Source organism: Lepisosteus platostomus, chromosome 14 (genome assembly GCF_059453375.1).
Source record: "Lepisosteus platostomus isolate fLepPlt1 chromosome 14, fLepPlt1.hap1, whole genome shotgun sequence".
Classification (NCBI taxonomy): domain Eukaryota; kingdom Metazoa; phylum Chordata; class Actinopteri; order Semionotiformes; family Lepisosteidae; genus Lepisosteus; species Lepisosteus platostomus.
Window position 1 is genome coordinate 2,816,242 of NC_142624.1, and position 13,747 is coordinate 2,829,988.

The window sequence follows — 13,747 nt, forward strand, 5'->3', positions numbered from 1 at the left end:
GGCCGACAAACCTATTTGCCACCCTTCTTTTGCAAAAAAAAAATGCGCATACAAATGTTGCGTTTTGTTCGGCAGGTCCCGTTTCCTCCCGATTTGGAATTTAAAACTGGTCGGGAAAACAAGTTCCGCGCTCACATGGAAGGAGGTTACAGACCGGTGGCACTATTCACACACCTGACACCTTCCGCCTCGAGGCACCCGTCGCCGCGCTCTTCCGGTCTCACGCGAGCATCCGGGACTTTCCGAAAGAGCGGAACTCCGCCTCGCTTTCGGCCGCGCCTGTGCGCTGATCCGCTGCCCGCCTCTCCAATAAAAACCCGTGAAACCGTTTCTACAAAGAGCCTGAGGCAGGCGCTTTTGGTTACAGCTTTTAGGAAACTTTGAAAGAGATTTGTTTTACTCGCGTCGCACGCTTATACATTCTTGTGTACGAATTCCAATGACAACAGTATTGGTCAATAATATCGATCTCAGAGAATGCAGGAGCGAATGCAAAAACCGCAGGACTCTCAAAGCACGCAGGCCAGCGGGAGGATATGGCTGTCCCAGAAACCTGTTTTGTTGCGCTGATAAACGGAGTCATTAATCTGGCAGAGTGTTAAAGCGCATTTTCCACACTTCATTCGAAGCCGGCGTGTTGTTGCAGTGGCCAGTTTTCGTAACCGTATGGAGGCCACTGCTCTGAGTACAGTGGCAGGGTACGCCCTGGACGGGACGTCAGTCCATTGCAGGGCACTCATAGACGCAGACACAATCACACCAGGGCCTATTTCCCTAGAAGCCAGTTAACCTACCAGCGTATCTTTGGCCTGTGGGAATCCTGGCAGACCTCAGGAGGAGGATGAAGCCCGATGTAGCCAAATGGCGAGGGAGCGCTGGAAAGGACTGTGGACCCTGTACAGGGATTAATGGACAACAGCAAATGGTAGGGATTGGAGGGACTCTCATCCGCCCACACTTGCAATGATTGATAACGGACAATCACCGCTGTTCCGCAGTTGTTTTTATTACGTGGACTGTTAATGTGTGAGATGTTGCCTTTTGAGATGTTTTCTCTTTTCAGAATAAAGTATATTTTATAAGGAGAAAAAAAATATTTGGCCTGTGGGGGGAAACTGGAGTTCCCGAAGGAAACCCATGTGAGCATGAGAAGAACATGCAAACTCCACCCAGACAGAACCCCACACACCACTCCACTGCGCCGCCGTGTCGCCCCATGAATGCACTCAAATGAGTATTAATTAGCCCTTGCCCAAGCATATCACTACAGGAAACACAACTGCGTTATGACAGAGCTCATTAATATGCATACCCATAGTTCATATTTATGTAGTTATCTACTGAATCTCATACCTACAGCACTTTGTGTTTATCTTGTTTATATTTCCCTTTGTCTCTACCGCTCTGTTTCTCTGTGTAAGAAAACAAATTAGATCCAAACGCCTTCATCTTCCATACCAGCAGCGGTGTGGAAAATTGAGGAATATCGGGTCGAAGAAGAGGAAGATATTGCATCCTAATTTAAGGGACCTGATGGTCAGCGTTAATGTTTGTCCATCTTTGATTCTGCCTCCTATATCAAACGGCTGTCTGTCAAGAGGGCAAACAAAATGAAGGCAACAGGAAGGGTGCCTCTCTTTCTCTCCCTTCCCCTCTCTCTCCTGCCCCCCTCCTTTGTCCCTCCCTTTTGTCTTCCTCCTCGCTCTGCGCACACACAGTGGTCCGTTTCTAAGGACCCTTTCTACGTAGTTACCTTTTTCTGCCTCTGCTCATCGCCGGGCTGTCTGAGGATCTGCACCCACCATCTCCAGACTTAATCCCTCCATCAATATGCAGCAGGGAAGAAGTGGGCGGCTAATTGAAGCAGCAGCAGTAGCAGCAGCAGAGATCCATAGAGATCAGCTCAAGGGGGAGAGGTCTCAGGCTGGTCTAAATTTACCTACCAGGGCCTAACCCTGACGCACACAAACACACATGGAGCAGTCAGCATCTAAACTGTACACTGCAGAGGTTACCTGAACTGATGAGCCCCTACAGCCTGGAGATCACAGCCAGGGTCCCAGTCCAGGATGAGCCCCTACAGCCCGGAGATCACAGCCAGGGTCCAAGTCCAGGATGAGTCCCTACAGCCTGGAGATCACAGGCAGAGTACCAGTTTGTTTGTGCCCGTGTGTACCTTGTGATGGACTGGCGTCTTGTCCAGGGTGTAGCCTGCCTTGTGCCTGTTGCTTGCCGGGACAGGATCTGGCTCCACTACGGCCCTGAATTGGAAGTGGTTAGAAAATGAATGAATATACTCTTCTAAACAAGTTACTGTACATCCAGTTCTTCGGTTCCCTCAATGGGTATTGAGTGTCTTTTCAAGTTAGATTTATTGTAGCACCCCAATTTATAAAGAATTTCACAGGCAATGGCCCTCCTTATGTTCCTAATCACTCCCAATGGATAAATACCTGTTGATTGTTCCAAAACACAGTCAGTCAACTGGAAAGCTAAATGTTTGAAAGTACTTCTATGTACCTGAAGTAATGGAGGTACTCCTCTATAAAATAAAATAAAATCATGCTGTATCATATGCTGTTGCTCTCTCGGTAATATCGTCAGCAATATGCTTAAAAATCTAATTCAATAAAGTTCCAAATTAATTCACAGGCTATCAAGAGAAGAGCCAGTGATTTTCACACCACTTAAGAGTACAGGCTTGTCATTTCCACCTCGCTGATTGGTTTACTCGTATCAGAAAGAGATTAAAGTGCCCTTCTGGTGGTGTGGCTCTCTCTTTCAGAGATAATGAGGAAAGCCAATTAAACTGTGTGTGTGTGTGTAGGCTTGCATTACTAGCCTCCTGAGACAGATCAGGGAGAGTGGCCCCATGCAGACAGCAGCTCCTGATGTGAACATGTGCCCACAATGGAAACCGCCTTTTTCTCAAAAGCCAAATGGTGCCAAGTTTTAAGTTGAAAACCTCCCAAAATATCGAATCTCCCTGTACAGAGTCTGGGACAGTAAATAAGAAGAGAGCGAGAGTCAAAGGGGCGCCCCCTCTGGTCAGACAGGGAACTGCACAGTGTTATTGACAGGAAGAGAGGGGCGCCCCCTCCCTGCTACGACTGGGAACTACACAGTGTGATTGACAGGAAGAGAAGGGCGCCCCCCCTGCTCAGACAGGGAATTGCATGGTTGTGAAACACGAACAGAGAGGCTGCCCCGTTCCTGGCCGGGCGCAGTCCACGACCAGCAGTGGAAGTGAGCGGACAGGCGGATCCAGGAAGCTGGAGCCTGGAGGCTGTGTGTTCAATTAGACGCAGCTGTCAGCGATCTGCAATCGCCGTTGATGTCACTTCCTCTCCTAAAACGTCATAAAGGTTGTACGTGATTCCCTTCTCTCCCCCGTATACGTCTTTATGCACCCTCCCTGCCCCCCTCTGCCCCATCTGCCCCTCTGCAGCTGCCCCTGGGTCACTCCTCACTCTGCAGGGGGGGTCCCCGGATCCTCGTCCCCTGGCCAGGAGGTCAGCCAGCCCTCAGCCGAGCAGGTGAAATCAGATTTGGACTGAAACGCTCCACGATCCTCGCAGGACACTGAATTCTCGGCATTTCGGATGCTGTTACTCCTAGCGAATGTGTGTTATTGAATGCAATGAATGCAAATTCCCTGGCGGCCGGCTGCTCTGCTCGTTGTGACAGCGAGGCTCATCGGGAGTGTGACAGAGAGAGGTGAGGTAGCAGGAGCTCAGGGGGAGAGAGCCAGTCCTTCCGGGGACAGAGAGCAGCACAGGCAGAGACGGAGGCTGCAAGGCGGAGAGGAGTTGGGGAAAGAGAAAAGAAAAACAGAAGTCAACGGTGACAGAGAAAGAGAGGGAGGCACAGGAAAGCAGAGGGAAACAGCCCCCAGCAGGCAGGAAGGAGAAAGCCAGTCGCTCGTTGCCATGGCACCCCCATCGCTGCCCTGCTCCTGTCTGGGGGGGGTGACCTTTGACCCCGACACCCTGCTCCAGGACTGATTAGTGCGCTCGCACCTGAGCCTCCCTCTGAGAGGGAGGCTGCTCGTCAGGTCGACTTAATGAGGAAGCAGGGGAAAGCGCTGAGCTGGAGTGTGGCGATGAAAGGATATAGATCAAGTCCTTCTGTTCTGCATGCTGCTCAAATACCTCTACCTGTGAATGGTGGAGTCTTTTCTCAAGGTGGTTCTGCACTGAGTATGTGACTGTGTCTGCCTCACCTGCACTGTAACTGTGTCTGAACACAGCCTCGCCTGCACTGTAACTGTGTCTGAACACAGGCTCGCCTGCACTGTAACTGCGTCTGAACACAGCCTCGCCTCACTGTAACTGTGTCTGAACACAGCCTCACCTGCACTGTAACTGTGTCTGAACACAGCCTCGCCTCACTGTAACTGTGTCTGAACACAGCCTCACCTGCACTGTAACTGTGTCTGAACACAGGCTCGCCTGCACTGTAACTGCGTCTGAACACAGCCTCGCCTCACTGTAACTGTGTCTGAACACAGCCTCACCTGCACTGTAACTGTGTCTGAACACAGCCTCACCTGCACTGTAACTGTGCCTGAACACAGCCTCGCCTGCACTGTAACTGTGTCTGAACACGGCCTCGCCTGCGCTGTAACTGTGTCTGAACACAGCCTCGCCTGCACTGTAACTGTCTGAACACAGCCTCGCCTGCACTGTAACTGCGTCTGAACACAGCCTCGCCTGCACTGTAACTGCGTCTGAACACAGCCTCGCCTGCACTGTAACTGTGTCTGAACACAGCCTCGCCTGCACTGTAACTGTGTCTTTACTATAGCCTCACCTGCACTGTAACTGTATCTGAACACAGCCTCACCTGCACTGTAACTGTGCCTGAACACAGCCTCGCCTGCACTGTAACTGTGTCTGAACACGGCCTCGCCTGCGCTGTAACTGTGTCTGAACACAGCCTCGCCTGCACTGTAACTGTCTGAACACAGCCTCGCCTGCGCTGTAACTGCGTCTGAACACAGCCTCGCCTCACTGTAACTGTGTCTGAACACAGCCTCGCCTGCACTGTAACTGCGTCTGAACACAGCCTCGCCTCACTGTAGCTGTGTCTGAACACAGCCTCGCCTGCACTGTAACTGTGTCTGAACACTGCCTCGCCTGCACTGTAACTGTGTCTGAACACAGGCTCGCCTGCACTGTAACTGTGTCTGAACACAGCCTCGCCTGCGCTGTAACTGTGTCTGAACACAGCCTCGCCTGCACTGTAACTGTGTCTGAACACAGCCTCGCCTGCACTGTAACTGTGTCTTTACTATAGCCCCCTTTTATATCAGGACTGCTCTACTGTATTTCATTAAGACTGCCACATTTGAGTAGGCATGAAATAAATGACCATAAAAATGAAGATTGCCAGACCTTCAGTAAAGTGCTGTTAGCCTCCTCTCTACTCTCTTTCTCTGTACACATATCTGCAGATGAGTATAGTGTATAAAAGCTTATCCATCTGTGACTATGGGGTAGTCCATCAGCTAAGAGTATAAGCGTTCTTAGTTACAGCAGGCATTTAGTGTACTAATGGATGAGCCCTAATAATTCAGCATATGGTTCCAACATCAGGGGGAGCGCTCATGGCTGAAAAGCCTGTTTGCAGTGCAACTGCCCTGCTTTCTCAAAAGGAAATACATGTCCAGCATATAAAAAACCCATCATTTCAGGTGCTCAACAACGAATGTTTTTCACCAGGCGGGTTTAAGAGGGCCTGTGGCTCTCATCCCGAACACCCAGTACTCCAAATGCGAGAGGGCAGGGACAGTAGCCCGCACTTTCTCCTGAGCTCCAGACTTGTGTCGGAGCTTTTTCAACGCTTCAAAATGAGATGTTAATTTGTTTGCACGCATATCCGTAAGCATGTAAGTAGGTACGTGTGCAAGCATGTGTGTATCACATATTTCTGAATGAACGTATGTGTATGGACTCGAGCATTGAACACGAACCAGTGTTAATTAAGAAGTGCCGCAGAGACGTGACTACACCAGGTATCAGTTAGGGTAAGGATTGGGGTTGGGGTTATGTTAGTGTTAGGGTAAGGGTAAGGGATTGGGTTTGGTTTGGAGGGGTTGTCAGTGGCATTTCATATACACAGAGCTTCACAGTTCATGTTGAATCTGGAGGCACAGATAACTCGTTTACTCGTTAAGTAAGCTTGAGGACTACATTTCCCATAATTCCCAGAACGCTCGCCTTGGTCTTTTGATGCGCGGCCAGCTCTCGAAACGCCCGACAGGTGGGCGCTGTGTGTCTGTGCGCTTTCATTTAGAGCGAATTGTCCAGAAGGAAACTGTGCTTGTGCCCAGAGTGGAAGTCCACTTCACAGGACAACACAAAATCGTATTGTGCAGTAAAATAGCGTTCATCATCAAATACTACTGCACTAAATATATATATATATGAACAATGCGGCGTGTCTTTGAAAACAAACTGTAAAAGTGTAAAAGTGGAAGTTAAGTGCAAAGTTTAACAATGCAGTTTTAAAAACAAAATTGTCCCTGAAGCCATAATGCCGTTTTCAGGCCCTGGCTTGTTTCCGGATGTTCTCTAGTTCTTTTTCCCACCAAAATGCCCCGCGCCTTTCACGGAGGTGGCGAACGCCGGACTCGTGGGGCGCCTGTCGGAGTCCGTGGCGAAGCGTGGGGCAGAGGAGAGCCATCCGCCACGCATAACCGCCCGACTCGCACTTCTTTCCGGGAGATCGCGAACAATTAATCCCCGCTACACCCGGGCGCATTTGTTTCTCTTTTCTCCTCGCGTTCCTCTCGCTTAATTACCGATCCCCTCCCTCATTCGGCCCTCGGGGGTTTCGCGCTTTTGAGTGGATACCGCCTAATGATGCGTGTTTACGCGAATCAGCGCCAAATCCGTTTTAATAAAGCTTTGCCGCCGCGTTTCTTGGGGAGTTTCTTGAAGACGGGCACCGCAGCTCATGGTGCTGTTGTACGGTCGACCTGTCTCCTGTTCCACGGTGTGCTCTCATCTCAAAGCGCTTTGCACGGTCTTCTCCTCATTGTCCCAGAAGGAACACCATACACAGTACATTTGCCACCATACGAACCCCTTGACAAACAAGAAACACACCTACATGAGAAAGGAAAAAGAAACAACCGTATAAATGAAGATATACAATCGATTGCCCAAACCAAACAGGTTTCACGGCCGTGGGGATACAGCGGAACTGAGTTCTACCGCACTTGAATCTGGGCAGTGTGAAAACACGCCCGGGCGGGAGGAAGTCGAATTGACTGTGGAAAAGCGTGGTCATGATAGTGGCTGATTGCATAAGTCACGTTGCCACAGAGCCCTGCGGTGGGCAATCGCTTTCTGAGGGCTCTGCATCTCTAATAGAATAAACTCGTTTGGAAGTCAAGAGCAGAAATAGATACATGATGATAACAGCGTCAGTCCCCAGCCTGACACGACCGACGACGATGAAGCCTGTACCGAGACTCACCCGGGACCTGCGGCACAGAGAGAAATGTGTGTGTAGTGACACGGTGTAGCCCAGGATAAATTACTTTTCAATCCTGTGGAAGCTGCCTAGGTTCTCAAAGTACACCCCTAGGGTCCTCTGCAGAGCAGAGGTGCTCCTATTACAATAAGTCACAAAGTAAGGCTGCAGATCTGTTTTGACAGGGTGTGTGGATGGGTCGATGAGCTGTGCTGTATTGGGCACTAAGTTTAGGTATGGGGGCGTGGCCGGTCTCTATGTGGTGTGACCACTGACCCCTCGGGAACCATCATTTACGATACAAAAAGAACTACAGGTACCCACATTGTTGAACTGTCAAAAAAAGGTAACAAATTTTCATTGGTAAGGGAAAAGAAAAGCCTACGAATTTGCTGCATTAAAAAAAAACAACTAACGAATGGTACTCACACAGGATAGAAGGATGTGATCTCCAGGCTGTAGGGGCTCATCCTGGACTGGGACCCTGGCTGTGATCTCTGGGCTTTATTCAGAGATAAAAGAATTATACTGAATGAGACATTTTTGAGGACATTAAACTATCATAATTTGTACAGCAGTCTGAAATGACCTTAATTTCAAAGGACAGACTTACTTTTCTGAGCACAGACATGCAGTAATTAAATGAGGAATACTCAGGGTCAGGAGAATTAAACCACTGAGCGAGGCTTTATTGAGAAATGTGCACATTACAAGCCATCAACTGTACAGAGAGCTGCGCTGTGTAGCCAGCTACTTCCTTGCAATTTGTTCAGCCTGTGCCTTTCTCCCTTCCTCATTCCCTGTGATTCCACTGCTCAGCGCTGCAATGGCTCTGTTGTTGTTTGTGCTGCAGCCTGACATTGCCCCCGTGAGACAACAGAGCTCCTTAGTTCTCTCCTGGGGGGCGCGTGTGCTTGATGGGGGGTTATCAGAGGCACAGCAAGGAGGGGGGGCTGTTTGCCTGTTTCCCCAGATGATCTGCCAACACTAGAGGACTCTAGTCTAGTCAGGTCTCTCTAGGTTATAACCAGCATACTGTACCTCCTAGAAGGGGTAATGAGTCCAATTAAGAATCAACTTAACCCAGCAGGTCTGATGACCAGAAGGGATCTGGAAAACCTGCTGGATTCCAGGAACCTCAGAACATGTTCCACACCCTGCAGACAGGGGGCAGCACCATCACAAAGGGGGGGGGGGGGGTGTTGGTCTGAGGGGAGCACTTTATTCGGAGCTGAGAGGGAGGGAGGGAGGACAGACGTGGAGAGAGAGGGACAGAAAAACAGAGGGGTGGTCTGATTCCTCAATGTCTGCTCGGTCTGACAGGGAGAAAGGGGGAAAAACACTACATGTTACACACCTCCATCTTTTCTGTATTGGTGGCAGACTGTTAAGGACTAATTTGTCTATCCTAAACATTCAAAACATTCCTTGAAGTGAATGTAATGAGGCATGCGCTGTATTAGTCCGTTTATTCTATTAGTTTCCTGTGCCAGAAACAAGACTCTTCGAATTCAATTAATCTTGCTCACAATCTTTTTAAAAGAGCTGCAGCTCTCCCATTTGGATTTCTTTTATTTCTGGCTGCGGGGGTTTTGAAAGTCGGGGTACGGCGAGGACAAGCAAAACAGAAACAATCTGACGCCATATCAGTAATTATCTCGGAAGATCTGGTTTTGGGAAATCGTGTCACGTTCATCGGCAACAATGATGATGAGAAAGTAGACAAAGATGATTACATTGATGACAATGAATACTATGTTGAGGACGACTATGATAATGATGATGATGATGAAGATGAGTTTGCACATGATACTGATGGTGGTGATGCTGACGTTGACAATGCTGACGATGATGAGAAAAGATGCCGTTTGCAAACAACAGGCTCTTGTTGCAGGACCGTGGTGAATCAGTACGCAGGAGCACAAGGCTGCTCATACTGGGGAGAGCCAACTGAAGTCCAAACCTGGTGTCTGCGCCTGTCTCTCTCTCTCATGTCCATGCCTCTGTGTGGTGATCGCTGTCTCTGTCCCCCTGATTCTGTAAGGACCCAGAGAATCCGACCACCCCACACTCCCCCATCCATCTTCCTCTCAGGTGTTGGCAGGTGTCTGGGGGAGCACACAAACAGCCCCCCCTCCTTGCTGTGACCCTGATAACCCCCCATCAATCACACGCACCCCCCGGGAGAGAACTAAGGAGCTCTGTTGTCTCACGGGGGCAATGTCAGGCTGCAGCACAAACAACAACAGAGCCATTGCAGCGCTGAGCAGTGGAATCACAGGGAATGAGGAAGGGAGAAAGGCACAGGCTGAACAAATTGCAAGGAAACAGCTGGCTGCACAGCGCAGCTCTCTGTACAATTGATGGCTTGTTATTTGCACATTTCTCAATAGAGCCTCGCTTAGTGGTTTAATTCTCCTAACACTGAGCGTGCCCCCTCCGTCACAGCTGATATATTCCTTTTTCATTCTCCCCGGAGTTTTTCTCCTTGTTATTCTGTGCGCTCAGCTGCCTTGTTTAGAATGCAATGGCCCTAAGAGGAAGATATTTCATCGGAAGGGGCTCGACTGTGTGGCAGGAGAGAGAACACAACTCTCTGGTCCCAGGCGCGGTGTCAACGGCAGGGACTGACGGGGCACAGCGGAGAACGGGCGGAGCCAGTCGATTCGGGGCACTGCAGGCCACCTGTCCCCCTCCTAGTGGATGAGTGTGCACACACCTCTCACCATGTTAAACACCACTGCTTTCGTTGTGGGGCTTTTCTGCACACTCCACTCAAAGCCCTGTACAGGTCATGGGGGATCCCACTACCACCACCAGTGTGCAGCCCCACCTGGATGATGCGCCAGTCCTCTCCCCACACACCAGCTCTCAGTGGGGAGGAGAGCAGAGTGATGGAGCCAGTTCAGAGAGGGGGGTTATTAGGAGGCCATGATGGGTAAAGGCTAGGGGGAAATTTGGCCAGGACACCTGGGCAACACCCCTACTCTTTTTGAAAACGCCCTGGGATTTTTAATGACCACAGAGAGTCAGGACCTCGGTTTTACATCTCATCTGGAGGACAACACCTTTTTTACAGCATAGCGTCCTCATCACTATACTGGAGCATTAGGTCCGACACAGACCGCAGGGTGAGCCCCACTAACACCTCTCCCAGCAGCAACCTTTTCCCAGTCTCCCCTCCAGGAACTGTCCTGCTGAGCTTCAGTGGGCAAGCTGCAGGGGGCTGAAGCTGCTGGCTGAATTGACCTTGAAAAACTGATTTTCTGGAGGTCCGATCCCAAGTTCACACACACACACAGACAGAGGTGCTCACACACAGACGCGCACACACACACACACACACACACGCAGCAGGTTGCGGACGAAATTGCTCCCTGGGCGTCAGAGCGATAATCTCGGCCTCACTTGACGAACTGCTGCTTATTTATTGTGTCTACTTAACCCTCTGCCCTTTACTTGAATTGCCATCGACCCACGAAAACAAATTCAATTACCTTCTCGGCAGAAAAGCTCGCACTGAGAATCCCCCTGCTCTCCCTCTGCGCGCTGCAGGGAGACCACACATCCACACACAGCGCCGTCCCCTCCTCTGTGGACTGCTGGGCTGGGGAGAGCCCCGAGCTGGTGCCTTCGAAACCCAAGAACACTTCTTTACACAAAGGGGTGTGGGAGCGTGGAACAGGCCGATACCCTGCCACGTTGTTGGAGCCGATACCCTGGCTTTTCTCGGGAAATGGCTGGATGAGGTTCTCCAATCGGGAACACCTTTACACAAAGGGAGGTGGGAGCGTGGGTTTAACAACGAGGCTGCTTACATAGCCCTCCTGGGGATGAATAAAGTGTTATTGAATTGGAATGGAATTGAAGTGGATTTCACTGCATCTCCCAGTGGCCTAGTTGTAGACGCTGCCTGCCCAATGTGGCCACAAATCCTCCTGAGTGTCCAGAAACGGGAAACAGCTCGTCTGAGCAGGACCGGCGACACCTGCAGGACCAGGGCGGGTCTTGCGATCCCCTCGATCCCCAGTATCAGCAGGCACAGCAGGGGCAGTAGCACGGCAGCTGCCTCTCAGGCTCCTGAGCGGGCAGGAGACAGCAGGAGAGAGGGGCTCTGACGGACGTGTGTCACACAGGCGCTCGGCTCCCTTGCACAGCAGTGAGTCACGATGACAGCGCAGGCCGGCTGCACCGGCGTCGGTTTCCGGTCCCGCCGGGCGCAATTGGCGCGCCTGCGTTTGCCGATAAAAGGCGCCGGGCAGAAGCCATATCGCGTTTTCCATTTTTCTGACCGTTTGGGTACAAAGAAAGCACCGCTGCTGTCGGCAGGTGCAGGTTTGGGGTGTGCAGGGACAGCTGGGGAGAATCTGCGTCCAGGTAGCTGCGCCGTCGACCGCGGTGCTGTGGCGACACCTAGTGGTGGAATCCTGGTCATTACATCACGCCGCGCCGGTAAGCGTTAGGTTGATGGGGTAGGTTAGAGGGAAGAGGAGCAACTTGAGTCAATATTCATCTTTTCCTTCAGAATAAACTGTCATTTACAATTCTATATTTTCTTCTACAGCGACACTACAGAGATCACCACCCTGCCGTCGCCTTCAACACGATTCTGACTGAATTAGGCACGTCCCAACCAAACTCAACTTCCGTCTGCAAGTTTGTTTTTTTTTGTTCCTGCTACACCAAGAGATTGATGCCACTGTTGCCAGACGCGCTTTTTTAAAAGAAAAACAAAACAAAACACAACAGGGAATTTAATTCGAAACGGATTTGGCTGAAAATGCGGGGGAAAAAACCCACCAAAAGCCCAAGGCGAGGGCGAAAAGCCTACAGCTTCACCGCGATGCTCTCTGGAAGAGGTGACAGCATTGCGCGCTCATCGCAGGGCCCCCGCAAGTTCCGAGCTCGGCTGTGCGCGTCTCGCCCGGCCACCGCCCGAAATTGCCACACTTCCCCGGTTATTGCACCACCCTGCGCTGTGGCAAGCGTCGCTGAGCGCGGGAAAGGAGATTTCCCAACGCCGGTCGGCTGCGAGCCGGCTGAACTGCAACACACTCTGCCGCGCTCCAGTAAAAACCCGCCGTCAGGACCAGTTGAGCCCCGAGAGCACAACCTGCCTACAGAAGCCCGTTGCAGACGGGAGGAGCGTCTGGCGTCTGCAGACAGGGCTTCTGGCGATCGTGGAAATAAGCTTTATTTTAGACGTTTCAAGATGACGATGACTGGTAGCTGTGCTGTTATTGACGTTCGAATCAAGTCGATCCCCTGTATTGCTTTACCGCGACCACTTTGATTTGATTTTTATTTTTATTTAGAAGGAATAACGACAAGAGAGTTGGGCGCATCTGAGGATGCTTGCGGAGTGATGGAGCGAAGGGAAACTTGTCTTAACGCGCTTGGCCTGCCCCCCCACACCTCAGCGTGAAGGCGGAGGGGAGAGGCGCCAGACCAAAGCAAAGCATATATACCCCCCCAGCATGTTTGTACAGCACACACACACCTGAAGAAGGCTCCACGGCCGAAACGTTGCGTTTTTTCCTCTCTTCTTTTTTTTCAGCAGGGAATAAACCTCTTACTTGTTCCTTTGCAGCCTACGCACGCTGACGCAGCTCCCCACCTGAACTACCTGTATGTACGGGTTACGCTTTCCGGACGTGACGTCGGGAAAGTGTGAGATTTAGAACTGCCCAAGGGTCTTGTCCGTCGTCCCCCGTCCCCAGCCTCGGTGAAAAAGTTCGGTTTGTAATGGCAGTTTGCAATGAATAACTCTCTCACTTTACTTCGAAGAACTCTGTCTTCTTCTGTATTCTTTGTCGGGGGTGTTTGTGAGTCTTTGTTTAAATGCACACGTCAGTCAGATGCATTATTATTATTATCATTATTATAATTATCATCATCCTCATCATCATCACTTTTCGCCGGCAGGTGGCGGTGTGGAGGCGCAGGCCCCGGAGGGTTGGCGGGGTCGCCTGAGAGTTAATGCCCATGTTATCGGAAATATGCGGAAAAGCAAGTTCAGACAGTCTCCCGGCGGAACTTCCGAGCGCACCTTTCTCTCCGCACACGCCCTGATGGAAAGGCAGGCAGGGGCGGCAGGAATGCGGCGGTAGACGGGCGGGTTTGTGGCTCCTCTTTCGGGACAGAACTGTGCTCGAGATAAAGGGGGGAGTGGCGTTTCCTTCTGTCTCGGGGCTGTGCAGGACGAAGGCTTGAGCCGCCGAATCATATCTCTCTGTGTAACTCTGTGTAGCTCGGGTCTTGGTAC

General features: G+C 50.9%; 1 long non-coding RNA gene across 1 annotated transcript; it reads right to left on the minus strand.

Moving 5' to 3' along the window:
• Positions 1–3: 3 nt before the first annotated feature.
• On the minus strand, positions 4–13,102 carry LOC148648693 (uncharacterized). The gene is made up of 3 exons (XR_015926434.1): positions 12,983–13,102; positions 7,912–7,984; positions 4–2,261 (listed from the first exon to the last, which is right to left on the minus strand). It is a non-coding gene; the product is annotated as an uncharacterized LOC148648693 (long non-coding RNA).
• Between the last annotated feature and the right edge of the window lie 645 nt (positions 13,103–13,747).